At 40.2% G+C, this 25,465-nt stretch overlaps 1 long non-coding RNA gene across 1 annotated transcript in view; it reads right to left on the bottom strand.

The window, feature by feature from the left end:
* The window catches only part of LOC109615866, a 45,575-nt gene extending 28,077 nt beyond the window's left edge, over nt 1-17,498 (bottom strand). The window contains exons 1-2 of the long non-coding RNA XR_002196866.2: nt 17,422-17,498; nt 14,313-14,404 (exon numbers count right to left, since the gene is read on the bottom strand). This is a non-coding gene — a long non-coding RNA (uncharacterized LOC109615866). The remainder of the gene's footprint in view (nt 1-14,312; nt 14,405-17,421) is intronic.
* Nucleotides 17,499-25,465: the final 7,967 nt, after the last annotated feature.

Raw genomic sequence — 25,465 nt, 5'->3', positions numbered from 1 at the left:
ATAGGGTCCCCAATTGGAGGCAACGACCAACACCTGCCTCCAATTGGGGAGACCAAAAGGATTGGAGGTGGCTAGATGTGCCACCTCCTGTCCTGTCCTGGCCATGCCCCGAGCTCAGCGCAGAGATGGCTAGGGGCATAGCAAGGACGTGACAGAAGGAAATATAGTGGGAGAAGTTCAACGAGTTGGAAAGGAAAAAGAAGGCAGAAGGAGGGCAGGGGCAAGCCTTGCTGCCCACCTGAGCTCATACCATCCAAACCACCACTGGGAGGTCAGACCCAGTCATAGCAGTTTTTTTATTGTTGATAATCTTTTCCTCACCTTCCTCATCTTCCCCCAACACCCTTCTATTTCTTTTAATAAAACGCCCTAAACAATTGTCTGGTGTCTGTTCTGTGTCTCTCCCTGTTACACAGTGCATTTCCATGGTTTTGCTCACATTGTATTAAAGCAATTTTAGATGAGAAGGTGCATTAAACCACTTAATCACAGCTGTGCTGTGTTCGTAGGTACGAAGCAATGTCATTTATCTATCTATTTTGGAAAATAAAAAATGAGCTAGCAGTCTCCTGAAAGACTGGTTTCACCTGAAACATATTTAACAACGGCTTCGTAAACTAACACCTGTTCAGTGCACTACAAGGTATGTAAGGTGTGGTTCTGTGGAGAGAAATTACAGCAACACAATATTTGCATAATTATTGTGATTGCAGGATAGCTATCTGGGTAATCCAATCAGGAACCAATACGCTGTTCACCTCAAAGTAAAACGAAACAATCTTTATATTTCAAGTACAAAGACAGGCAGGTTTCTGTGGCACAGTCATGGCTAGAAGAAATACAACCAGTCATACTCTCACTCTTGACTGAGACTTTCTACCTGACTGCTAAGCTAGCAAACAAGTAATGCTGTCTGACAACACCAGCAGGTAACTAGTTTAAAAGCATTTCAAAGAAAGTTATGATTATAATGATGGGCAATATATAACTTGAAAATGTTGGTCACCATTGGGATATCATGATATGCCATATAGAGCCTGTAAACTTGACCAAATCTAACAGTATGTTCTGCCTCCGGACATTTCAGCTGGTGCTACGGGCACGCCCTTGACCCTCATGAATTACACTTTGATGTCACACAAACAAAAGCATATGGAAACTAGTGAATCCACGTGCAGTACAAAAAGAGGCACAACATTAAGTAGTCATTTCCCCAGACCAGAGATGTACTAGCGAACATAGCATTTAATTATTTAGTCAGCTATGCAAAAAGACAAAGAGCCATAAAATTGATCAAGCTACTAACCAATGTAATTATTTGATAGCCTTTCTGGCTCCAATAATTGTGAAGGGGCATTGTATATAAAAATGCTGTTCATCTTTCATTCTACAGAAAGGTTTATCATTATGGATCTATAAAGCACACTGAAGGCTAGAGTCAACCTAAAAACCTCTTAGTTTGTGACTGAGACTAAACATTCATACACACCATTAGTCTTTACAAGTCAGGACACAAGGGGGCACTCTATGGAGTTGAACAAGGGATTGGGAGTTGAGACTTCTGAGCTGTAACTCTGCATCTAACTACCTCAGCAACAAGGATCCGCAGGTCAGCAGAGCATGATTGTACATGTAAGCAGTTTGTGCTAATCTTAAAAAGCTAGTTTAGTATATTCCTTAGTAAGCTAACTATGCTATATATCATTTAATTGACTGGAGAGTGTCATTTTACAAATGGGATGTAATCTCAAAGTTATAGGGAACTGCTATTATAGTATCATGTTGTCAGATCTAGTAACTTTTTGAACAAATGCCAGTGTGGTCATCATAAAATAGTGGCACTTGACATGCAGGACTAAGATTTTATGTGAATGTTAGTTTGTTCATTGATACATTTGAAATTGTGATTATATCACTACTCTCATATTTCCATTTTGATAGGAGTAATATATACACTGTACAGAACTTGACTAAAGCACAAACAGCATACATAATTTATATTATTATAGGATCCCAAAGAAATTTAAAATAAAAAAACAAACACTATGCTGTATACATAACACTGAGTCAGCCTAGTGACACTAGGTGACGGCTTAGCAGCTCTGGGCAACAGAAAGCTCAGACCTTGTAAGGTAAGAGTTTGGTACCTCGGGAACTAGAAATTTGGTAAAGTTACTGTGTATAGATGCATGTTTCAAACAAGGGATGTACCTGGTCTGCAACAATGTTTAGGTAGATGGCGCATATCAAATTGACATCCACATGAATGCCCTGTCCCAGGGTTTCCCAGCAAACATTGACCAGAGCATCACACTGCCTCCACCAGCTTGTCGTCTCCCCACACTGCATCCTGGTGCCATCACTTCCCCAGGTAAACGGCGCACACGTACATGGCCATCGATGTGATGCGAAAGATAACGGGATGCATCGGACCGGGTAAACTTCTTCCATTACTCCAAGGTCCAGTTCCGACACTCGCTTGCCCATTGTAGGCGGTGGACAGGGGTCATCATGGGCACTGAACGGTCTGCAGCTACACAACCCCATACGCAGCGTATTCCTCCCATAACCATCATTGAAGTATTTGGTGACACAGTAGACCTTCTGTCTGTTTGGACCGGGTGGAATTGCCTTTAATGCCCTCATGCATCGATGAGCCTTCGGTGCCCAACATCCTGAGGTTTCTCCCTCCTCGGATCACTGTCGGTAGGTAATCACCACTGCTGACCAGGAGCACCCCACAACCTTGCCGTTTCAGAGATGCTCTGACCCAGTCGTCCAGCCATAACAAATTGGCCCTTGTCAAAGTCGCTCAGGTCTTTATTCCTGCCCATTTCTCTTGCATCCAACATATTGAACTGGGGGTTCGCTCACCATCTAATCTACCCCGACACATTAGCCATGTTTATTTATAGAAAGACCCAAAATCAGAACAACCAATCGAAGCACACTGTTTCAGGCCCTTTCTAGATTGGCTGTTGCTACCTAACCCCATCTAACATGCCAATCGAAGGAAGAGCTAGTGAGCAATGTTCCCTCTATGTGCTCCAGCAGGACAGCAGAGCATAAGAAATGCCAGCCTGTGTAGACTCACGACTTATAACTATTACTTCCCCTTGCAAACATAAATAATCAAGGTCAACACAAGTTGAAATCTAAAACTATCAGTCTTGCATGGTTACATACTATTAAAGTTACAGGTGACAGCAAGCAAGCTGCAAAGAATTTACTATGACACTTACCAGATTATGATGATTTTAAAAATAAACTCTGGTTCAAAATGTATCTTCTATATGGCAGATTTTAGGATATTAGCCATAATTATTGTTGAAAACACCTATAGGGGCTTCTTCGAAATAAACTATACACACTCAGTTGCTGATGTTTCTGGGCCTTGTAGAAGGCAGAATGGGTCATCTGCCTCCTCCAAAACAGTCCCACACATTGTAAATCAAATTGTAATTAGTTGATTCTACTGTCATTCCAAAATGCTGCTCTGACGTTGGGAGGTGTCTACTGTCCAAAACCTGAAGACCTAGACAGATTTAGAAAACCCAGACACCCCAAAATTAAATCCTGATCGGATATACTTTTCTCTTTGGTATGAACACAACTGAAGAAAGTGAATAGGAAGAACATTCATCTGATGACAAAACAGATTAAATCAATAGGAATTAATATACGTATTCTGGCGTGGGAGGAGTGGTAGTGGAGCTTCAGCGTTGTGCCCTTAGGGCACCTCAGAGGAGAACAGTGGAGATCCTGAACGCAGCCCAAACAAAGAGCTCTGACAAGCCACACCTGGAGTCCATCAGGGCTCATCAGGGCAAGGATAAAAGGGACTCTCAGACAGGTATGTTGAGATTCTGGAAATGACTGTGGTTTTTGTTCTCCATGGGCCAGAGATTGAAGGTGAAGCGGACTGAGCCGACTGCCCAGAATACGGGTGCTCTCTCCGAGACCTGTGCTCCAGCTACCCTCATAGACGCCTTGGTCTTTTTTGGTTTTTGTTTTCCCTTTTTCTAGTTTGTTTGGATTTTATAATAAATGGCCAAGGGGTTCCCAGCATCTCTACATCAGGCCTTGTTGTTCTCCACCCCACAACAGTATATAAAACATTGAGATATTTATCAATCGTTAGGTCTTCCCTGAAGCCATAGAAGGCCCCAACGGATATGTCGTCTTCTCAGGAGGTGAGAAATCTGCCCAGTAACCCAATTTGAGGGAACATGGCTAGTGTGATTGTCTAAAAGTGGTAATAAAAAATGAAAGCAAGTAAAGTAAAAGTAATTATCACAAAAAGTTAACCAGGCTACCTATGCCATCTTAAACACCCGCTTAATTTGACCAATAAACTTTTAGTTTCTCCTTTGTTACCAGACCAACAGCTAGTTTTAACTTTTTTGGAAACTGTAAATGTAGGGAGGAAAAGGGTTCTCATTTTTCACAATGAAGATGGAGTCAGCAGTTGACCTTCATCATCAAAAGGGAACACACTGATTTACCAGATCAGCATTTCACCTTGAGTAGGGACTGGTCTGGCAGGATGGTTTACTGTTAGTGTCATTCACCTTCCGCAAGACCTGGAGAAGGGTTGGACATTTAATTGGCTTGGGTGGATCATCATTTGTTCCAGAAACATTAGTAGGTATGAGTATTCATGGACATGAGGTCACGGATCATTCTAGTCAAAGCAAACATACTGTTACCATGGAAACCATTATCAATCAATCAATCACTCAAATGTATTTATAAAGCCCTTTTTACAACAGCAGTTGTCACAAAGTGCTTTACAGAGACACCCGGCCTTAAACCCCAAGGAGCAAACAACAGTAGTGTTGAATTTCAGTGGCTAGGAAAAACTCCCTAAGAAGGTCGAATTTTAGGAAGAAACCTAGAGAGGACCCAGGCTGAGAGGGGTGACCAGTCCTCTTCTGGCTGTGCCAGCAATCATATTACTGATATGATTGCTTTTATCCCACTCTTCACTCTGCTAATGAAAAACATTAATTTAGGTGTATATAAATGTATTTAATGTATATATACTAACGGTCAAAAGTTTTAGAACACCCCATTTTTAAATTTTTTTGTGAAATTTAAGCAGTTCAAGAATAACCTGAAACGGATACAAAAGTACCAATGGTAAACTGGCAGAGGTAAGAAAAAATCTGTTTTTGGTTACCTAAACAGATACATTTCAAAGAGAGCCAAGTTGTCAGTCACTACAGTTTCCTACATCATCATGGAAGCTGGAAGAAACTGACAGGAAGAGGTCTGGCAGACCCAAAGCCACAACAGAATAAGACAAATAAGTTTGAGAAAGTCAACAGCTTGTGTAACAGGCAGCTCACAGGACAACAGTAATACATTTTGATAACATTTTGTTAAACAACATGATACATTTTCTCCAATTGTTAATTTGTTAATTAAGACATTCATTAAGACCATTAAGACATTAAACTGTAAGAATTTACATAAAATATGGATTTCTAAAACTTTGGACTGCTAGTGTATCTGAATGTTTTAGTGTTTGGGTTGGCTTAGCATTGAGCTCAAAGAGAACACACACACACTCACACACAAACAAACACAGGAAACTGTGAAAATAATGTTTTTGGGGTTGGGAGTCTGTCTGTCACACTGCCACACACACAAACACACTATATACCAGTGGTACTGGCTGGCCATGTGTCTACTGCTGTGTTCTTGTCACCTGGTTTTTGTTTGTGCGGTCTGTAGTTTCCCAATCAGGTCACTTGGTGCTAAGCATCCAGCAAGTAATTACCGTCAAAAACCACACTGCCAATATGATTCTGAGGCATGGTGAGGTGACAGAAGCAAGTGAGGTGACAAACCCAGATCGTAATAGACAACAGGTTACACTGTCTTATTCATGATGCCCGGGGCACATGCTTTCTACTATCAAATATTCATAAGGGCCAAACAGTCATCCTACATCAACAACACTGTAGGCTTGATGCGTTATTATATGTAGGTGTACTGAATAAGCTGACAGTATCTTCCAACTATCTGTGAAGTGTATACAAAATAAGGAAAATGGGAATGATCCATCTTTGATTCTATGCAAACCCATAATAGGTGCATTGTAAGTTGTCATATGGCAAAACAAACCATGCAAATTAAATATTAATAAAGGGTATGGAGTTGTTAATGGCCGGCTGATCTCTTTCTTCGTGGCATAGTTTATAACCAGCTTCTATATAATTGGTATCATGATGTTGATCAATAAAGACCCCCCCCCCCCCCCCCCGCAATTGATATTAGATGGTTTCTGTAAGAGCAACAGAAACTGAAATCCATGGTAGATTTGCAGAGATTAAAGACTGGGCTGACCCCATTCAGTGGACAAGTCGATTGTTAGGTTGGTAAGCGATTGGTCAACACCTGGCCATGTGTCACCCATCTGATTCACACCTATACCCGGCCATTGCTGAGGGCATGGTGTAACCCCTCACTCAGAATGACTGTGCTATGGTTATATTATGTAAGAAAAATGGTGCAGCACTAATCAAAAATAACTTGATTTTCTAACAAACAGGTTTTCCCAATTGGTACTCTGTTAGGCCTAACATTAAACATATCCCTTGTTGCTGTCACCCCACTAACACAATTTGATAAAATGTTGTGAAGTAACGTTGGTCTGTGTGAAAAAACAAATGTGCCTTCATAAAGAAAATACAAAATTGGGGAACCCTAATCAATTGTTGTATATACCATATACACTGTAGGTGATAAATGTCAGTCACGGGTTTTAAAGTAGAACTTCTAACTTGTCTGCCACAGACGGCTCACAGGCTTACGGAGTCAATGAGTCAGAGAGTCAATGAGTCAAATCTCAGTCGAACCAAAAAGGAATATTGGTCGGAATCATCCCAATTAAAGACTTAACGCGGAATATAGCCACTGCTGTTTAACAGTAAATGGTAATGGCAAGTAATGTGACCATGTTTAAAACGTAATCACCAAATCACCTTAAATCTCCTCCATATTTGGTTTGATGATGAAGGTGATTTGCCCACAAAAACAAAAAAAATTATACTCACACATCCCCATTGACTTTAGTTAGCTGTGACTAAACCTAGCCTAGGTTTCATGTGTAAAGGCAGAGAGCCTGGCACACAACAAGGCAACTCTCCAACTCAACCGTTCCTCTACAATTATTGGATTGGTTGTGCATGGCAGGCTAGAATCTCCCCAACAGTTTTCTCTATTCTTGAGAAAATCAGACCAGAAGTGTATAGGGGAACTAGATCCAATCATTTCTTAAATGTTTCTTTAAGCAGTGGATAGTCGAGTCAATGACAATTGATAGCAGATGGACAGCTTCCCACAACTATTTTAGCTCTTAAAAGACAGACTCAAAACATTCCAGCGTTTGGATCCAGGACACACTGTCTCGTGTGTGAGAGTATGGTGAATCATCTGACATTTCAAACATTCATTCTTAGGGTGGAGACCAACCCATACTCCTAACCTCGTCAACAAACACACTGACCGGCACTCTCAGCACTTACTGTGATGTTAAACCACAAAGATAAATTTATTCAGGAAGGACAAGTTAAAAGCCCTCTGGCGCACTAGATAAAAGTATTCAGTAAAACAAAATGGAAAAGTAGAACAAGTAATGTAAGTCTATCTATTTACATACTCTCCTAAAACTAGAGTGACCGGTCTACCCAGTACCCCCCCCCCCTTTCAACAGCTCTGACACTCTCACCACACCCTCAACTTTGTGGCCAATCGGCAGAGCCCTGAGAGGCGTATGCTCAGGAACAGAAAGTGCCAACCTCTATAAGACACTGTGCCCTACTCCACACTGACTCACTAACTCCTATATTCTCTCAGACATACTACGGACAGTCCTAGACATGTCTTTCTTCTCAAGCATTTTGGGCAAGGGCAACGCAGCAGACAAATATGTGGACCAGGCAGTGGATACGGCAGGTGAGTCCGATGGTGATTAGGGGGTGCGGTCGATTGAACAGGGGAAGAAAGGGGAGATGAACAGCTAGAGTTAGGCTGGTGACAGCTGGGATGGATTAAATGCAGATTTATTTCACATTATAGAATGTTTTATACACAGCATAAAACAAAAAATTTCAGAACTTATAAAACCCCGAAACCTTTGGAAAAAGTCAGGCCTCTGTCATACTAAACATGGGCATTTGAAGGCTAAGCTTGGGCATTTGCCAGATTTGGATAGATCTGGGTTGGACTAGCGTCCCCAGGCTATTGAGTGGAAGGGTCTGGGAAAGAGATTTGGCTTGGTCCGAACTGGGTTGTTTTTCTACTGCCTGTGTGCTCAGATCTGCATATTAAAAAACAGTAACTCTTTGAAGCAGCTCAGTGGCCTTACTCTTTCAGTGTCAGTAAATAATTATCTGGCCTGCTATCTTTAAACCATCACTCCTCAAGCATCTTTATAAACATGTTTTTGTAAATGACTGATATGAGCCTACAGTAGCTTCTCAGTTTTGTATTTAAGGTTAGAAAAATAATAAGAAAATGATAGAAATCCTTTTAGAATAGACAAGTACCTCAACACATATTGATGAGAAGATAAATGCAGTACAGGGATATAGCACTTTTCTTTTAGAAACCTATTGTGAGTCAGCTAAGTTATTATGTTGACTGGGGATATATCCTGTGTTGACCTTCTCGGCGCTTGGAACTGCAGCTACATTACAGTTAAATGATCTAGGTATTCACAACATGTAATTATCTAGGTATTTACAAAATGTAGGAATAAGAATGTCGACTTGCAATGTTGCTTGGTTACAATGTTGGTGTCGTCATTTCATGGTGCATAACTACAGCCATAAAAGGTAGTAAGGAATATGGAACCAAAGAAAAAGCACATATGTTGCCGTTAACAACATAGAATATTACTCTCCCAAAATATCTTGGAAAAAGATATCACATCCATACACGGAACGTTATAAAAAACAATAGAGGGACATCAAGGGAAAAGGCCACAATAATATCTAATATTAACATATTCATATTAGTTATGGAAGATTCCTAAACAGTGAATGATGTTTTGCAGCTAAAGTTGCCAAACAGAAGGTGAAGACCATGCTTGCAGGGGATGATTCAAAGAAGCCGTCCAGTGGGGCCACAGAGGTGAAACCCGCTGCTGGGGGGGATGATTCAAAGAAGCCGTCCAGTGGGGCCACAGAGGTGAAACCCTCTGCTGGGGGGGATGAGTCGAAGAAGCCGTCAAGCGGGGGCACCAGCGTTGACATTGGAGGTGGCGGAGGATCAATAAATGTCGCCATGAATCAGAAAGAGTCAAGTACTGGAGGAGGCGACTTTGGTAAGGTTAATGGAATGAAATAAATCCTGTACGTAATTAGTACAGTGAAGTCCAAATAACAGTATCATGAATTACAAGACCCGTGTCTTGGTGGGTTGTACACCTTATATTCAACACTAGTCGAACCATTGTGACAGGTTTTCTATGCTGCGGTTTAGAGACATGAATTTTGAGGAGCGTGTATATATTTTTTAACTATTACTTCTATAATACCATTTATCTCCGCCTATCCCTCAGACCTGACAGACACACTGGGAGACATTGCAAAAGAGATGGCTGGCGAAAAGTGATGACAAATCTAAGGACGATGGAGACCAAGTGCTGTCGAGGAAAAGTCTCTTCAACAAACTAAGACTCCAACACACAGCAGTTTCTCTTCCTCAAAACCTCATGTTTATTGTAACCCTGTCACCTGCTGGCCAATACATCTGCATGGATTTCCTCACTAACAATGACGTCTCTATGAGGATGGACGCAACAGCAATCCCCACTGGGGAATTTCACTGATATACAAATCTCCCCTATGCTATTCATGTCTTAGATCTCAATTATACAGTAGGGTGATAAAGATTGTACACATTGTTAATGATAATCGGAAAATACTGTATAACATATTTCTAATACTGAGCTATACCACATGCAAAAAAAGGGGGAAATTATTTTATCCTAAGAGAAACATTGTTATTATACAGTAGGTGCACTGAACTTTCACTGTGGGAACTTATAAAATACAGAAACAACATATTAAAAGAAATTAGTTTGAACTGAGTACATGGATAAATAACCAGACACTAACCATAGACCCTATTCCCCACATGGCGAGCTTTAACATGGAGTCACAAGATGGAATGAAAAAAGAATACAAATTCAGCTAATGCTGAAGAATAAAGTTAAGCTAATGCTCATGTTTTAAATGTAAAAATGTAATGTCGTGTCAAAGTTGTGTAACGTTTTATGAAGGCAGGATGTAAGAGTTGTCCTGGGGGGGGGGCTTGGAAAGACAGACAGGCAGAAAGACAGACAGTTGGCGAGGAGCAGCTTATACAACGACAAGCCCTATTGTGTCCCTTAAAGCTCTTCTCCATGACACTGACTTAGGGTGCCGCCCTCAGATCAAAGCCTAGGTTGTACTAGTTAACTGTGCACATGATCTGCTAAAGGCATTAAGAAAAACAAAGGACACAGTATAAACCTCACAAAGATATCACAAGATATCTCCCTGTCCTTTCAAGTGTTCATTATCAGGTCACAGTGTCAATTTATTCTCCAGAGAACCAGTGTTCCATGGTCAACGCAGTGATCCAATTTCATGAAGCATCTCTATGTCGACCTGTAAAGACGCCCCGGGGACCGACAACCAGGTCAGAAACCAAGAGTTGTTCTTACAGGATGTCTGCACAGTATTTCCTCTGAGGTGGTGCTTGCAACCACGTATGATTCAGTGGATGCCATTACATATAGGCCGTCCCCAGTCAGATGTGACAAAGTCATCAGTGTTTGTGGGGTATATGGAGAGTGCTAATAGTACAGATTGGGCCGTGTCATTAGAAACAGGCAATGTCATGAATGCTCAGGTCATCTTTGCTCTCTCAGCCATTAGAGCATCAGAGCTGGAGCTTAACAATAAATAAGGAAATGAAGAAAGCCTTGGCATCTCGGGTTACCAATGGGCTCTGCTCGCATACACCCACAGCAAACTAGAGCGAGAGGGAGGGAGTTTGTGTGTGTGTGTGTGTGTGTGTCTGTCTGTCTGTCTGTCTGTCTGTCTGTCTGCGTGTGTTAAATTCCTTTTAACACACAAAGTGAGGTCCAGATTGAGTTTAACCTTTTAGATGAGGACCTTTTTGGGGAAATAAGGTCTGTTTGGTCAGTCCTCAATAGCACATTTGTTTTATTATCCTAGGGGTTAAGGTTAGGCATTAAGAGATAGGGTTAGGTTTAGATTTAGGGTAAATGTAGGGTTTTATGGTTAGGCTATAATTAATGTTATGATATGGGTTAATTCCAGATTTTAGAAAAAATCGTTTTTAGGTTTACACAATTTGGGTCCATACAAACATTCTTGAGCTTCTGTGTGTCTGTGCAAGGAAGGTTGTAGCAGGTAGCACTGAAAAGACTAATTACAATGAAGCAAAATATAAAATCAGTATATAAAGTGTTTGTCCCGTATTTGATGAGCTGAAATAATAGATCCCTGACATCTTCTATACATACTATATTTCTCTCAAATGTTGGGCAGAAATGTGTTTACATCGTACTAGAATTCTTCATTACGTACGATCAGTCTCACAACCGCAGACCACTTGTAACAACATCAGCACAGGATCTCCAATTTCGTCTTAATCAACTGCGGTAAAGTCTGAAAAGCCACCCAGACAGCAGATGAAACTGGTTTTGCACAACGGAAAGATTTCTGCACAAACTGTCAAATGGTGGTCACACCAGTCACGAACTGAGTTTCTGAGGCACGTGTCTACCTTGTTTAAGATACCTGAGACAAACAGAGGCATATATGTAATCCCAGTGTTGTGAAATCAGTAGATAAAGCCTAATATCTTTATTTAATTGACTTATTCTGTTGAACTGCAGCTCAATAGAAACAAATTAATTGTTGCACACTGCATTTCTATTTCTGTTGTAAAACAGAGTAAAACAGAAATGTAACTTGTCACAACTTTCCAGACTAAATTTCATGTAAGTGAATTATGGTGCCATAGGACTGAGTTGGCTCAACAAAGAATTTCCTTTCAATGGAATCCCTGTCTCAGGACCTGTAGGGAACAAAGATAATCACATTTATGAAACCTTACCCTGGCAGACCTCTCCATGGTGTAGGCCAATCCTGAGTGAACAATGTCCTTCTCTGAAGCTCCATCAAATTAAACGGAGAACAATATTGTAGCGATGACTTTTTTTTAATTTATACTGATTCCTCAATAGCCTATACAAATGGGAAGTGAACCACACAATATTAGAGAGACTGCCAAGCCAGCTAGCTGTCATGCTAAACCAACTCATCTATTCTATCAGTATGGCACCACTAGCGTAGGACCCATATACAAAAAGCATTTGTTTGCATTCTTATAGTTTAATCCCCTGCAAGATACAGAAAAGTATAGCCAGTTAAGTTAACTTTTTTCTTTTTTTTTTCAGCCTGAGTGTTCTTTAAAAACGTGCTTTTAGACATTTGTCCCAATTAATTGGGCACAATAAATTGAATCTCTCATCTACACAAGTATTCAGAACCTTTAATCTTTTGGCAGTGATCACAGGTTTGAGTCTTCTTCGGTATGCATATACAAGCTTTGCACACCTGGATTTGGGCAGTTTCTCCCATTCCTATAGAACCACGTAGGCTCTGTATCTCTGCAGCTGTTCAATGGGGTTCAAGTCTGGGCTTTGGCTGGGCGGCAAGAGGACATTTACAGACTCTCTCAAAATGTTAATCTTGTAAAAAAAACAAAAGAAATAGCATAGTATTGTTAAATATGCAGAGCAGCATAGAGGGCTCCATGGCTTGGGGTCATCCTGTTCCTGCCATTTTAGCCCCCACTTCTTATTCTCCAGCTGTGCTAGCTTTTCACATTTACATGGATAGATTTGGACATTGTTTCTTGCAAATACCAAAGCACATTTCTCACTGGATAGTAAGGGTCTCCTACCTCCTGCTGGTCTACAGGCTAATTCCACTAAAGGAATGGCCACCTCCTGGGCTTTGATTAAGGCCATAATGTGGTGCGGATGGGCCATGCCACTGTACCTGCAAGGTGCACTGGAGAAGATTTGTGATGCATAAAGCAGGCCAGGGCAAACATAAATGGGACACCCAGAGAGGAGAGGAAAGTCAGCCTAAGCAGCCAGCCTGCTGGAAGATAGATGTCAGGGTCTGCCCCCCCATTCCATTAAGTCTAACCACTGGGCCCCCATGGGCAACCCTGCAGCGCTGCGTTGTGACACCGTTCTACACCCAGCTACAACATGTAAAACAAAGCCTGCTCATCAGCAAGTGGCACTTTGTCTCAGACATTTACAAGGTCTCCTAGGCTGGTGTCACATCCCCAACAGGCACACTGTTTAAAGTCCTGAATCCGGTGAGTATTGATTTATATACCGGTATTTCCTTTAAGGTTTGCTCCTGCATACGTTAGTATACTGATCTTGCTGTTGCTGCATGTTCTCCCTTAGGCTAGGTGGGTATTTGACCACAGCCATGATACGAACAAGTATTCCTAGTCTGTTAAACTACCTGCTGCCATAACATTGTTCTATGTGTCCAGCTATGTAGGAATTGGCATTGTGTTGGATATTTGAGTTACTGGGATTTTCTTTAAGCTGTTCTTCCTTTACTCATGGTAAAACTTTGCATCTGTTGTATGCATTCAGCTGAAAGGATTGTCATTGTCTTTTATGCTTTCAATAATACAGTCTATTATGATGCCATCTTACAAATGTTCATACTCAGTTATTAGACAGATAGTGTAAAACTGTTCCAAACAAACATGCATAAGTCGTGTTTTTCTTCAGTGTGTAGTCCTCAAATTTTTCAATGAGATTTTACTATAATGTTGTGGTCTTCATCCTTACGAACAAATAGATTGAAGAATTCCTAAGCTTTATGACCATGGAGTACAGTAGCAGGGAGCAAGTCTCACCAGTGTCTTATCCTGAATTAGTATAACCACCTTACAATAATGTCATTGGAATTTGGTTGCCATTTGTATTGAGGTTAATACAGATTTCAAATGAGTTGATGCTAGAGTGTGAATGGGGTCTGCGGAGGGAACAGATATAATGATACTAACATAGACAAGCACAATTGTTCTGTAAGGCACATTTATTTTCCCAGAAATATTGCAGGAGTCTGATTCTGTGTTCGGGATTACTGAGACAAGAAAACAATCCCTGTTAATGTGTAGTATGGATTGCAGAGCAAACCGGGGCCACTGAAAGGACAAGGGAAGGGGGTTGAACTCACAGCGATCCTGGCCTGGATCTCTGATGTAGGGACTACAGGGATGGCTCCTCCGTGCTTCCCAAACTTTCTCTCCAGACTCTCCCGGACGGACACTGAAGGAAACACACAGTAAATACTATATGAATACATTATAATATTATGTATTAGCAGTGTTAAGTGATATTCATGTTCTGGAACAGTCAATTCACAATGTAGAATTACCAGAAGAAAAAAAATAATTACAAGAATCTTTATCTTTTAGGTTATTTTGAAGTTGGTTACCTGCATTAAAGGGATAGTTCATTCAAATATATATATTTTTAAATGACCTTTCTATCCAGCTACAACCAGCAGTCTTTCCATGCTTTTGCTTTTGCTTTTTCTTGCTTCTGTTGCCATTTAATGCACAAAACTCAAGCTGGGCTCAATGTTATAATTTGTTCAAATCAAAAAATCATTATTGAATACCATAAGGCATGTTCACACTGCACCTTAGCCTAGGGCTAAGAGCTTCCTAAGTCCAGGGCTAAGCAAGTGTTCACATATTTTGAAGTGGGCTAGCACCACCCTTAGCCTGGGGCTAGCTGGCCCTGCTCCGGAGCAAGGTTAGCACTGACTTTTCGGGGCTAGCCCCAAAAACACGGTGCCATAATAAACAGTGTGAAACAGGGTCATGATAAAAACCATAGGACTTTTATTGTCCAATCACAAAACCTGCCCTTTCACTTAATTTACAGTCATGGCCAAAAGTGTTGGCACCCCTGAAATTATTCCAGAAAATCAAGTATTTCTCACAGAAAATTATTGCTGTGAGAAATAAACATTTTGCTTTATTTAATAAAATGTGTATTTTGCTATACACATGTTTATTCCCCTTGTGTGTATTGGAACAAAACAAAAAAAAGAAGGAAAAAAAGCTAATTGGACATAATTGCACTAAAAACTCCATAAATGGGCTGGACGAAATTCTTGGCACCATTAACTTAATATTTGGTTGTACAACCTTTGGAAAAAATAACTGAAATCAATCTCTTCCTATAACCATCAATAAGATTCTTACACCTCTCACCCGGACTTTTAGACCACTCTTCCTTTGCAAACTGCTCCAGGTCTCTCCTATTGGAAGAGCGCCTTTTCCCAACAGCAATTTTAAGATCTCTCCACAGGTGTTCAATGGGATTTAGATCTGGACTCATTGCTGGCCACTTCAGAACTCTCCAGCGTTTTGTTGCCGTCCATTTCTGTGTGCTTTTTGAAGTATATTTGGGGTCATTGTCCTGCTGGATGACCCACGATCTTGGACGCAAACCCAGGTATTTGACACTGGGCCCTACATTGCGACCCAAAATCCTTTGGTAATCCTCAGATTTCATGATGCCTTGCACACAGTCAAGGCACCCAGTGCCAGAGGCAGCAAAATAACCCCAAAACATATTTGAACCTCCACCATATTTGACCGTAGTTAGTGTTCCTTTCTTTGTAGGCCTCATTCCATTTTCGGTAAACAGTAGAATGATGTGCTTTACCAAAAAGCTCTATCTTGGTCTCATCTGTCCACAAGACTTTTTCCCAGAAGGATTTTGGCTTACTCAAGAGCATTTTGGCAAACTGTAGTCTTGCTTCTTTATGTCTCTGTGTCAGCAGTGTTGTCCTCCTGGGTCTCCTGCCATACCGTTTCATTTCATTCAAATGTCGACAGATAGTTCGTGCTGACACTGAAGCACCCTGAGCCTGCAGGACAGCTTGAATTTCTTTGGAACTTGTTTGGGGCTGCTTATCCACCATCCGGACTATCCTGCATTGCAACCTTTCCGTCCACATCCAGGGAGATTAGCTACAGTGCCATGGGTTGCAAACTTCTTGATAATGCTGCGCACTGTGGACAAAGGAACATCTAGATCTCAGGAGATGGACTTGTAACCTTGAGATTGTTGATGTTTTTCCCCCATTTTGGTTCTCAAGTCCTCAGACAGTTCTCTTCTCCTCTTTCTGTTGTCCATGCTTAGTGTGGTACACACAAACACACAATGCACAGACTAAGTCAACTTCTCTCCTTTTTATCTGCTTTCAGGTGTGATTTTCATATTGCCCACACCTGTTACTTGCCCCAGGTGAGTTTAAAGGAGCATCACATGCTTGAAACAATCTTATTTATCCACAATTTTGACAGGGTGACAATAATTTTGTCCAGCCCATTTTGGGGGGTTTGTGTGCAATTATGTCCAATTTGATTTTTTTCCTTCTTTTTTTTGTTTTGTTCCAATACACACAAAGGGAATAAACATGTGTATAGCAAAACGTGTTAATGCAATACTTTTCTGTGAGAAATACTTGTTTATAATTTCAGGGGTGCCAACACTTTTGGCCATGACTGTACATACGTCATGACACACGCCGTTACGAACAGCTGTGTCTGTTTTGTTCGTTTTATTATACCTGCCAAATCTTAGCGAAATTATTATTGCAGCTTGCTGTGGACGTAAATCTAGCAAAATAAGTCGAAAGAATGAAGGTTGACTCTCTTTCTTTGCGTAGTTTTAACAAAGTTATCCAAGCAAATACCAACAGGGCATCTTGATCAACGAATTTCAAGTCATTAATTAAATCGCGGTAGCATAACATTGATCATTTGTCAGTGATGTAGGCTACAGTAACATTTGTAGCTTATCATAGAATTTAATTTTTTATTTTGTCGTATTTGTCAGTTAGCCCAGGGCTTAGCAATAGAATTGTGAATCCTTAGCCTAGGGTTAAACCTTAGCCCAGGGTTAACAAACTCGTGTGAACACAGGCTAAGCTAGCCCGGGGCCAGTCTTAGCCTGGGGCTAAGATAGCCTAGGGCTTAGAACAATGCAGTGTGAAAAGGCCTATAATATATTAGAGTTACACTAGGATTATTTTTAATCAGAGCTGGATGCATTTGGAGCTCTCATATACCTCAAACATTTTTGCCACTCACAAGGGACATGGAAATGGAATCAGCTCCTGAAATATTCAGTAGTCATCCTACTCAACCACAAGCATAACCCAAGATCAATCTTTTCCTGCAATTTACGGGAAAAAACATCTACAGTACATGAAGTTACATAAATGAATGCAAGAACAGCCAGATAAAAGATCAAACACTAACCTGCTCATTAACAAGTCTCAATGTTCAGTGTTTTTGTGCAAAATCTATGTGCACCATGTCAGACTACCTCATTGTTGCAGATACATGTGAAAGAGAGAGGTAGTTTCAGACATGGCCTGCACACAGAGACGGAAGGCCAGGCATCCAGCCTCCACCTCTTCCTGGACATCCTGTTTGGCTTCCAATAATGTTGTCCACAGGGACAGAATGGGAGGGCATTGCCCAAGATTTGTGTTTGTGTTATTCTGGTTTTATTACACAAAGATAGTAAAACCTGATAACTTGGTCCCAAATCGTTTTTTTTAGCTAGTCTCCACATGGAAAACATACAACTGAGTTAGTGTTAGAATTGTGGTTTGTTTTAGGTTTAGACATTAGGGGTTCGTTTTACAGTTTGGGGCAGGATAAGGGTTGGGTTTGGGAGATAAGGAGTAGTCTTGAGTGACTCACCCAAGCCTGTTGAGACAACATACGCACAAGTTAATTTTCCCTAAACAAAAAATTCGTTAATTTCTCTCTTATAATTCTCATTACAGGATAATATAATGCACAATAACAATGTATCACAGCTAAATATTTTACACTTTCTCTCATGTAGGATATTCTTTGCTACTTCATTATTCCCAGCCATCTTAGTATGTAGCTCTCTCCATTTTTTCCCTTTCTATCTCCATACTCATCAGACTATATTTACAGTGGAGCCTGACCTCATTCCCAGGGTACCTCGCTAACAAGGAGTGCATACTGGTGTACAAATTTATGTGAAGACTAATTACTGCCTCTAGAAAGAAGTGTGTTTTCAACTGTATGTTAATACTGCCATTTTGAAACAGGTTCCTCTACTGCCTTTCTGCCTACCGTACTGTATGGATCTGTAGGGATGGACAGCGAGGTGGTGGTGGATATAGGAAATGTCACACTGTCTCCTCTTTGCCACCTAGTGTTGAGTGGTGAAATTACAGTAGTGAACTTGGCTCTGGTTAAAAACAGCCATAGAACTATTACTTATTTAAGCCACAAGCACTGCTTCTGCTTTCACGTAGACTAGTTCCTAGGAGATTAGAATATAAGCAACCACACACTCACCATTCAAAGCATGAACACATGTAGTACTTAAAATGCTTTTAAATTGGTAAACTTACCATTAATTAAACATTAACACCCTACTGTACTTCTGAGCACATATACCTGCGCAAAGAGATATCCAACAATTTTACCTTTATTTATACAGAGAACACAGGCAGAGTCCCCTTTACAACTGTGCCATTCACAGAAATTGCAATGTTGGTTAATTTTCATAAAACAACCCATACTTAGCTAACAACATTGCACCAAATGGAAGGGTAATAGGAAATGAGTGAACAAGCACCTAGAGACAGGTAACAAATGAAAGAAAAGAAGGTAGTGTTGGACCACCACGAGTCACCAGAACAGCTTCAATGCACCTGGGTATAGATTCTGCCAGTCCCTGAAACTCTTCTGGAGAGATATTAGACTAATTTGGTGTTTTGATGATGGTGGTGGAGAGCGCTGCCTAACACCCAGTCCAAAATAACCCACGGGTTTTCCACTCGATTGAGATCTGGTGACTGTCAAGTCCATATGAGTCACATCATTTTCATACTTTTTCATACCGAAAAGTGACCACTCGTACCCTGTGGATGGGAGCAGTGGCGTCAAGGAACGCCTGGTGGGGCACAATAAACTGTATGGGCAGCATCCGACCCATCAATGAAACTACACACAAACCTACTTGCTCAATCCAAACACAAAAGGACGCAACTCATAAATGAAATCATCTCTCTGACTCAGCAGTTCTCATTGGCGTAGTGATATGATTTTTAGCAGTGACACGGTTTCAAATAAGCCACCCTGAAGGTTGTTTTCATCAAATTAACTGAAGCATTTCCTGCGTGCCACAAAGTGATTGTACAGCGACTTCAGCTCAGTTTCTAGCTTAATTTTATTCGCTATTGGCCACATTTTGATTGCACATCAGGATCGGCAGTGGGAAAACTTGCTGAAGTGTACAGTCGATAAGTTGTGCTGCGATAAGGTGATAACTTTGGCAAAATCTGTCATCTACCTGATCTTTCACAGTGTCACAAGCCTCCTTCATAACAGCAGTGGTGTTTATTTTTCTCCGTTTGGTCCCAGTGTTTTCTCTCTCCTGTGATAATACAACCGCTCTCTCTCGCAGTTGACCCACTATATTTTCAGAGCTTTCCATTGCACGGTAGATTGTGGCTGCGTCTATATCTCGTTTTTGCAGTACGTTATACAAAATGTCGACATCTGGTATCATCTCGTAGAAAAGCAGCAAGAACTGTAGAAATGTATCATCCTCCAGACGCTTGGAGAGGCCGTAGGCTTCACATATGGTAACATATCCTATCCGGGTTCTGTTCGTATCTTATCTAAACAGTATTTGATATCCACACGGTTCTCCCAAACAGCATTCACTTTTCTGATTTTAAAATTCAATCGAGTGGCGGGAGGCCTTGGAATGGGCTGTTCTGAAGTCTCTGCTAGTGCGGCTGTTCTTTTGGGTGAATTGGAAAAGAAAGTGACGAAAGAAGATACATCTGCAAAGAACACTTTCAAAGCAGATATTCTTGCTGAGCACAATTGCTGCAGTGTGAGGTTTAGCTGGTGTGCGTAACAATGCACAAATTGCGCATTTGGATAAGACTGTTTCATTAGTGTCTGAACCCCATATGCGGCCCCTCACCGCCGCACCATCGTATGTTTGCGCAAATAATTTATCAGTAAGCCTTAATTTCTCGAGGGCTTTTATAGCATAACAAGACCATAAGCTGTTTTGTCCCATACATTACCGAATCTCTTAAACCTATCTTTCACTGTTGTTCCAGTCATGTAGCGTAGCACAATTACCATCTACGATTTGCAGGACACGTCTGTTGTCTCGTCCGCTTCAATAGCAACGAAAGGAGCCTCTAACACCTGTGTGGCAACCTCCTGGTATACACTGAACATGCACTCTAAAAGACTGCGGTGAAGTTAGCTTTATATTCAAGATTCGGACTGTGATCGTCAATACCTCATCAACGAAACCTACCAGAAAGACAGAAATTACATATTCGGAATCTGCTGGCGATAGCGAACAAGCAACACTCCCTGTTTTCTTTGTTGCGTGAATATTTTGAATGTAGTTTTTACTGACAAACGCTAATTGCATTGCAACCAAAAAACATAAACCAATCAAAACAACTATAAAGAGCTCCGAATTCGGTGACCTAACATTTACATGGTTGTTGTTTTGCATTATAAAAAAAGTAAAAGTAAAAAAACGTTGATTGCCTGTTATTAAAATAAGGTCAGTACTTGAGACCCAAGGTAACTTTTGTAATAGACCGTCAGGGACAACTGCCCAACCATGAATATCATTCAGTCTTACAATTATAGAAATTATTAATATTAATTAAAACATTTTAATTCGGAGAAATCTCAATAACTCTGACCCAATAAAGCGTCTGCTGAAATAACCAACTGATATACTTTAAGGGGGACCTGCTCTACCATTAACATCCTTAAGATTGTCTATTTTTCCATTTTGGACATTATTACTTGTTTATAAAGCAATTTATAATGATTTATATTCAATAGCTCGGACCCAATAAAACAAATGTGGAAATAATCAACTGATATAGCTTCAGGGAGACCTGCTCTACCATCAACATCCTTTAGTTTGGCTATTTTTCCATTTTGGACATTTTGACTAGTTTATAAAACTATTTTTCATGAATTCTATTCAATAGCTCGGCCCCAATAAAACTAATGTGGAAATAATCAACTGATATAGCTTCAGGGAGACCTGCTCTACAATCAACATCCTTTAGTTTGGCTATTTGTGAATTTAGAATCTTTTAACATTTTTAATGCAATTTTTTTTTATTACACATAAGCAACTGATACAGTTTCAGAGACAGTTCCTCTACTGTCTCTCATCCTTTATTGTTTTCTAAATGTCTTATTTGTGTTATTGTTAGTGATTATTAATCCATTTTCCATCCTCGCTTCTAAGTAGTGGCTAACAAACCATGGTAAATGTGCTAGCTAGCTGGGTAGCAGTGCCAACGCCACATACATGACATTTCCTTAACATCTTGACGTAGGTCATTCTATTATGTTTTATTGGCTATGGGGCCATCATGTTCCTGCCCCACAGCTTATTATTAAAAGTGCGTTGAACATGCACACAGTGTTTTCATCTGCTCACTAGATTAAATGAACATTGAGGGGCCGGCCCCATACTCATCAAACGAATATTGCTAGAAGTAGCACTGCTACTGACCTTAGGTGGATGGTCACCTATAGAAATTACTTTGGAATGTATCGGACAGCCCTTTGTTAAATATAATAAGGCACGCAACAATTTTTGTTACAAAAAATATACACATATAAAACTTTTATTGAGTTAGTGATCATGCACTCCCTAGCGCCATCTGGTGGTGGGGCCCCTAATTTAAAGACGTCCCTGGATGTTAGTATTGTCATCCCTAAGGAGATCCTTCCTCTTGACATTTTGATCCAAAAATCGTGGTCAAATGGGCTTGTTAAGCATTTTTTTACCACGCCACAGGGTGTTCATTGCATAATTGTATAATGCAGTACACTTGTTTGGAAGCATCTGCATTCGTTACTCTCATGTATTCTGTTTTTTCCTTTCTATTTCTAGTGCAATAAAAACCACTTTGTAAAACTTCCTCCTCCAACTGATGCGACCATCGCTTCCCAATTAAAACATTTACACTAAGGTTGATATTAATGTCAAACTAAAACGTCTAGTAGTTTTGCAATTACCCACAGCTAACGTGTGTATAGTCATTCGGACTACCAACTCTCCCTCGCGGGAGAATACCTAACACACATCACTAACGTAGCTAAACAGAAGCATAACTTCCGCAATTATTTCATCAATGCTTCATTGCTTCCACATCGAATGTTGCAGCGTGGAAACGCAAGTTCGGTCCTGTAGTATAGCGATTAGCGACATACAACCACCAGACTATCTTAACTTTTTAGAGTGAAATGTTCGGAAACTTTGAACATGTGCGTTTTTTGCTGGGACTTTTCAAGACCGTCTACAACGTTCACCACCGTTAAAAAATGTGTAATGGAATTACTCGTCGCTTATGTCGCTGTTGTAGCTTCAAAACCGTTCGTATGCAGTGCATTTTCTCAGCACTAACGAACTTGCAAGGCCCCGCGCCACCAGAGAGCTTAACCCCATTCAGTTTACTTTTAGACTTAGTTCTAGTTTAATGGTGGAGAGGTAATGATTGCCGCAAAATCTGTTGTTGGGAGCGTGCCTTCGGAGCGCGTGTGCGTAGTGGGAATTACTTTTTAGGGTTTCAATACTTTAAATCATCTGAAGCCTGAGTAGAACATCATGTATATTTCTGTTTCAATTCAAATGTATTCATGCTGCGAACAGCCATTTATTCCAATAGTATCTAATTTCATCCCAAAGAAACACACCATTTACGTAAAACGAATTTGAGTTTGTTGGCTCAGGCCATGTTTTTCCTCAATTTTCCATCGTTGGTGAAAGTGATCCCACTGGAGCTGCTTTTTAGTTCTTCGAAGTGGTTTTCTGCCGCGGTAGCCCATGCGTGACAAAGACAAATTGTGCGTTATAAGATGCCGTTCTTCACACGGTTGTTGATTGTTTTTGTGTGCCTGTTAGTCGGGCACATTTTTGCAACTCTCCTTCTAACTTTCTCATTAAAAAAACGTGTGGAAAAAATTTCTGGATACTGTCAAGTTTAAGTCAAAAGTTGACCTTCAGCTTGAAAATGTAAGCCCTTAACGCATCAGCATAAAACATTTTACATTTAAAAAAAAATGTTTGTAGGGACTGGTCAGACAAGTTAGTTGAGATACCCATTCGTGAGATGCACTGACGGGTCAGACCTGATGTCAAAGCAGATATATCTTCTAAAGACCATTCCTAAAATACTATTATTTTTATATACTGGTTATGAAACATTTTTTGGGGCATTTATTTAGAAGCAAGTTCATGCTTTATTTTATTGTGTTAGTGTTTGGGTCTGCTCAGAAGGAAGCTCAAAACTCAAATGTATTGCTGCAATAAAGAGAGGGAACCCACAAAGACATTTGAACACAGGAATCCATGTGATTCATCTTTTCACTGCAGAGATACATTTACATAAACTTACAGTGTTTACCAAAAATGCACTTGGCTGGCCAAGTACTGTATATGTTGCTGTCCTCTCAGTGGCACAGTGTAACAGAGGAGAATAAGGGATGGTATAGCACCATACCATCCCTTGTTTAGAAACAACATTATGTTAAGTTTCATCTGTATAATCTTTTGAACTATTACTTTTACAATTATAATTAACTGTAAGTCCTATTTCTTAAAACTGACAGACACTCAGAGATGCTACAAAAGTAGTCATTAAATAGTCTCGTGAAGCATGATGACAGATCCAAGGGCAACGGATCCTCAACCACGTCCCAGCCCTCTCACCGGCAGAGTAATTTGTTTGTGTGGATTATCTCATTAACAATGTAGTCTCAATGAGAATGTATGCAACAGCAATCACCACATTGGAATTTCACTCGTATACAAATCGCCAATGCTATGCATGTCTCAGACTTGAATTAAACAGTAGGAGGAGAAAGATTGTATCCCACTGATGATATTTATTGGAATACACTGTATGAAATAAAATTTTCACATATTGAGCTATAATGTGTACAATTTCTAATACTAATAAAATAACCAGACTGAGATTTAGTTTAACAAGGTAATATATATTTTTCTCTAAATTTAGAAAATATAAACACCCAAAAAACATGTTTCACAACCAAAATTAAGATTTTGTGGCCAATACGATATAGATTTTGATGCGTGGTTGGTGTTTTTCTTTTTAGTCGCGACTACTTGCCATCGTTCACGTGTAGGGCAAACAGGGTTTTCAGCTAAAATATCCTGGCACTGGGTAAAGACAATTGACCCTTAACAAGGGTACCAAGACCAGTGGAAGCCTTAGAGCCGAATGGCATCAAAGTATGGGGTACATTTCTGCTTTGAATAAAGATAATTATTGCGATCATATTCAAATACCCTTATCTTCAATAGCTGGTGTTACCCACTTTGGCTAAAATAACTTCACACAAACTAGGGGAAAAACTTGGCCACTCTTCTTTACAGTACTGCTTCAGCTGTCATGTACGGCCCACTTCAAGTCCCCAGAGTGCTTTTTGATAGGATTGAGATCTGGGCTTTGACTGTCATTTCATACTCCTCCCTTTTCTTTGTTTTAAGCAATTCTTTTGTAGCTTATTGTGTTTTGGATCATCATTGTGTTGCATGATCCATGTTTGGTTTAGCTTCAGCTTTTTGACTGATGGACTCACATTCCCCTCAAGAATTCCCTGGTTGACTCAAAGATGGAAAGTTAGCCAGATCCCGAGCAGCCCCAAACCATGGGGCTCCGTCTCCAAGTGTTACGATTGGTATGAAGTTCTTCTGTTCAAAGGAGGTGTTTCGTTTTTGTCAAAAATGGGATCTGTAATTGCAGCCTAATTACTTGACCTACACAAGTGATGGTAAATTTAGGGGTGTACTAACTTTTTCCACATAAGGAAACTGCATTCCTATTAATTTCGTACATGGTTTTAAAATTAAATATGGAATTTGTTAAATTCTGTTACCTTTATTAATGAAGTGGTTGGAATTTAGCTCAAATATCCATGTGTCCAAATATGTAACAAAACAGACAACATTCCAAGGGCTGGGTGAACTTTTTCCACATAACCTTAGGTGTGGTTGCAGGTTTGATCAGTGTACTATCATGAAGATAATCTCTGGGACAGTGCTAATAGAAAATTATACCAAAAAGTTAATTGTGTTTTGGAAACATAATTGGAATGGAGTCTGTATATTACTTCGATATCCAAGCAGTGTAACCTAACGTTTTTCTAGTTCCTATCAATTGTAAGAAAGTGGCAAAAATAAATACACACATGCATTTTGTCAGTTTATTTGATG

Source organism: Esox lucius, chromosome 6 (genome assembly GCF_011004845.1).
Source record: "Esox lucius isolate fEsoLuc1 chromosome 6, fEsoLuc1.pri, whole genome shotgun sequence".
Taxonomy (NCBI): Eukaryota; Metazoa; Chordata; class Actinopteri; order Esociformes; family Esocidae; genus Esox; species Esox lucius.
The sequence above is the reverse complement of the archived record's forward strand: the minus strand, read 5'-3'. Positions and strand labels throughout refer to the sequence as shown.